The sequence below is a fragment of the Etheostoma spectabile genome, chromosome 10, assembly GCF_008692095.1.
Source record: "Etheostoma spectabile isolate EspeVRDwgs_2016 chromosome 10, UIUC_Espe_1.0, whole genome shotgun sequence".
NCBI lineage: Eukaryota > Metazoa > Chordata > Actinopteri > Perciformes > Percidae > Etheostoma > Etheostoma spectabile.
In genome coordinates, this window is record NC_045742.1 from 25391606 (window position 1) to 25395742 (window position 4137).

The window sequence follows — 4137 nt, forward strand, 5'->3', positions numbered from 1 at the left end:
TTCTAAGCACTCAAGGTCGCTTTACAGACAGTAAAAGACAGATACAGGGAACAGAAAAGTGTAAGCAGTTATAACAACAACAAAAATTACAGGAACATTTGTATTTACAAAAAAGTAAGCTGGAACAGATGGGTTTTGAGTAAACTGAATACCTTTTGAGTTGTGGACAAAACAAGACGTCATTTGGGCGTTTTGGGAAACACTGATCCACATTTTTCACCAGTTTCTGACATTTTATAGACCAAACAACCAACCGATTAATCGAGAAAATAATCAACAGATTAATCTATGAAAATAGTCATTAGTTGCAGCCCTACCAATTACCTCTATCGGTATTGTAGGGTTGACAGGTTTACAAATAATTACACAATGAGATTTTAGATGAATAATCATCAGTGATGGGGATATAATAACTAATTGTGTAAAGGCAAATACAAGAATAACTAGAACAGTCTGTAATGCAGCCTTTAAAACACATATGATATAACGATATCCAAAATCTAAGATAATATCCAGCCTCAAATATTGATATCCATATAATATCGATATATTGCCCAGAATTACTTTCAACTGCCTCTTTTTCAGCAGACTCGGTAGTTTTCATAGAGAAAGTGTTATTGTGCATTAGGTTTCATTCCTGATCTTGGAAACAGCGAGGGAAGCCGTGATGAGATGCTGTTAGAAGCTTTGGAGACAACGAGCACGTTGTCTAAATCTTAATGTTGGGAAGTCCGGATGTAGTGGTGTCTTAGTGTTGTCTTTTTGTTGTTGGCACTGTTGTGGTGTTTTAATGTTGAGAAATTGTGCTGTTGTTGTAGTGTTGTCTTCATGTTGTTGTGGGCGAGTTTTAATACTGTGAAATTGGATTGTTGCCCTTTACTGTTGTGTTAGCTTTTTATGCTCTAGTGTTGAGTGTCTAGTGTTTCCTTCTGACAGATGTTCTCTCTGTCCTGCCCTGGGACTCCAGATAAAAATGAGCTTTTAGCTAACCGTGGTACTGCTAAGGAGCTATGCATTGTCCCTGTCAAATAATAAAATAAATTCATGTTTCTCATTAGTATGTCTCAGTTGTCAGGAACAGTGAAATATTGGTGGAAAGTTCTGGGGGAAAAAGCTAGTAAGGGGTCCTTGATTGTTCTGATTTTAAATCAAAATCCTGTTTCCAAGAAGTGTCACGCTCGATATCATGCTAGTTTAAGTGATGGTTTTTCAAGGAAGACATATCTTTTTCTTTAATGTAGTTGATTTTTGTTGACATAGATGGTTTTCGGGGTTATAATCCTCTCTAACTCATCCACTTATCCTTTTTATTTAACAAATTACTGACAATTGGTATATAAAAAGCTCTTATTGTTCAGAAGTTATTATTTGGGTCAAGTCTAAAGTCAGTGTATTTCCAAGTCCAGTGTGACTCGACTTAAGTGCATTCCTCTCACAGATCAAAGTGGATCTGTATATATTAGTGCTAATTCTTATTTAGGCTGTAGATGATTTTGGCAGCTAATCCAGTAAATAATCGTTTTTCTTCACTGAACTGCATTCAAATGGGATCTGCTGTTTAGTGTTTTCTGCATCAGAGACCCTGCAGCCTGAGTCATATTTCACTCAGACAGCATCCAACAATGCCCGATGAGTCATATTCACTATGTCACAGCAATTTTTAGCCAAACAATATATGGCTGTTGTGCAAAAAGCATCATAATTCATTGTATTATGTTAACAGGTGTTTTCTTATGCTGAGTGAGTTCCAGAACTATAAGACCTAAGCAAGTAATTGGGTCTAGCCTGCAATGCAATATTGAAAACTCGGAGTCTATGCACAGCAGAAGATATAAGGTAGTTTACGTTGTGGTCCAGCAGAGGGCAGTCTGAAATCTCACCATGAGCCTGACCTACCCACTCACCTACCTACTCACCCTCTCAGCCGCACACATTACATTCTATGCAGTGTTTTTCCTTGCTTTGTGGAATGGCAATTCTGTGCATTTATACCTCTGTATTTATTGTTACTTTTTGTTCTACATACTTTGGAAAGCAATGTATAAGTCAGCTTACATAAAGAATGATCATTGTCACTTCCACACAGGAGGCATACAGCCTAATAATCAAACCCTGGTATCTGATGGGTACAGGCCACCACCCACAGTCTAGCTATCGGTATCTGAAGAAGTCTGATCGCTGCCTCCCTAATAACGTTAAGTCAAAATGAACTAGAGATGTAAGAATCATTGAATAACTTTTGCTAATCCTTTCAGTTGTTTCTCAAGCAAAAGGACACACATTTCTCTGTTCTAGCTTTTCATTTGTGAGGATTTGCTGCATTTTTTCCCTCCTCTGAAAGTTAATTGAAAATCTGTGTGATTTTGGACTCCTGTGACATTCCAGCTAGGCGTGGGGAAATGGTTACAGCATATTATGGCGATATTTTCAGTGGCAATACTGTAATTGCAGAATATTTAAATATGTTTAAAATCGCCATAATATTGTATCGTGGCATAAGTATCGTGATGTTATTGTATCGGGGGGCGTCTGGTGATTCCCACCCTAATTTCAGCTGCTCTAGGGTCCACATTTGTAATTATGCACAAATATTACTTCAACAAACGTCATTAAATTATCATTTGTTTTTGTTTTTTTGGGGCTGAATATGATTAAAATAATGTAAACCTCCTTTTTATTGAGAAATATAGATTACAATCATAGACACATCAGTACAGGTATATGAGTACAATTTTTCTTACACACAAACCACCCCCCTCCCCACCCACCCCAGACAATTATAAAGGAAATATATACTTAGAATTGAAAAATAAATAAACAAGTATTAATATGTGAACGACTGCACGCCTTCAAAACTCTATCATGACACACCATAGAGTAGTACTATAACCAGGTAGTTATGTACTGTGTAGCTTGAATATAGAGGGGGGGGCCGTCATTCCTCAGGAGTCAGCCAGGATGGTCACTTATTATACCGGTGGGGCTCGGAGGTTACTAAAGTATGACAATAGAGATTCCCACACTGAGAAGAATTTGTTAGAACTTCTTATTGTAAATCAAATCTTCTCCAGATGTTTAAACAGCATTATATCCTTAAGCCATTGTGCTGCAGTGGGCGGGGCGCTTGATTTCCAATGTAGCCAAATTTGCCTACGTGCCCGTAAAGAGATGACTATGTTGAAATGTTTTCGTGTCAAATGTGTTCCTTCATCTGGTACACCAAATATGGCCATCGTAGCACATGGTTCTAAAGTCACCTCAAGCACTTATAGTATAGTTGACCAGTATCCTGCTAGTTTATGGCATGACCAAAACATATGTGTCAAGTCAGCTACACTGCGCTTTGAGCAGTTGTTAAGACTGGAAAAGCGCTATATAAATACAGCACATTTACATTTACATTTACATTAACATGCCATGTTACACATTTGCTATTAAAATTAGGATGTTGTTAATGGCAAATGTGTAAGATCTGTGGATCCCTTTCCTGTGCCATCCTGCAAAGGCCAGGTCTAATTTGGCTGGTAAAAATGTGTGATTGTTCCACAGCGGGCTCTGAATCAAAAGTGTTCCCCTCATGTTAGTATGCCCTCTAAACTGAGTCCATATTCTGAGAGTGGAGATGACCACTGGGTTAGATGTAAAGTGTAAAATCTTGAGAGGAAGGCTAGATGAGACCAGAGAATAGAGAGAGGTCGACATGCATGATCTGCACTCTAACTCGCACCAGTCTGTATCTGGAGATTGCACGCAATATGATATTTTGTGTATGTTTGCTACCCAGTTATAGCTCCTAAAATTAAGGAGGGCCAACCCCCCTACTGTTCTTGGTCGCTGGAGGAAGTCTTTACCTATCCTAGGAGTCTTGCCGAAAATAGGGAGTCATTGAAAAAAAAAATAGAAAGCTTGGTCATATATTCATTTTGACACAGTTGACTCTGCCAGCTATGTTTAAAGGCTAAATATCCCACTTTTGTAGTTCTGATTTAACCTCTGTATGGTATTCGGACCAAATTGACCCATTTCAAATTTTTACAAGAAGAAAAATGGTACAAGTAGATTTTTTTTATACCTTTTCTATGATAAACATGTATTCCTCACTCAATTCAGAAAATTATTCTGGAAATGACACTTATG

The 4137-nt window shown here is 37.9% G+C and overlaps 1 protein-coding gene and 1 long non-coding RNA gene across 5 annotated transcripts in view; both read left to right on the top strand.

Moving 5' to 3' along the window:
• LOC116696462 (stromal membrane-associated protein 1) overlaps positions 1-4137 on the top strand; it is a 226517-nt gene that overhangs the window by 2535 nt on the left and 219845 nt on the right. The gene's annotated exons all lie outside the window — the stretch shown is intronic.
• LOC116696476 (uncharacterized) overlaps positions 357-4137 on the top strand; it is a 5079-nt gene continuing 1298 nt past the window's right edge. Inside the window, exon 1 of the long non-coding RNA XR_004333739.1 lies at positions 357-455. This is a non-coding gene — a long non-coding RNA (uncharacterized LOC116696476). The remainder of the gene's footprint in view (positions 456-4137) is intronic.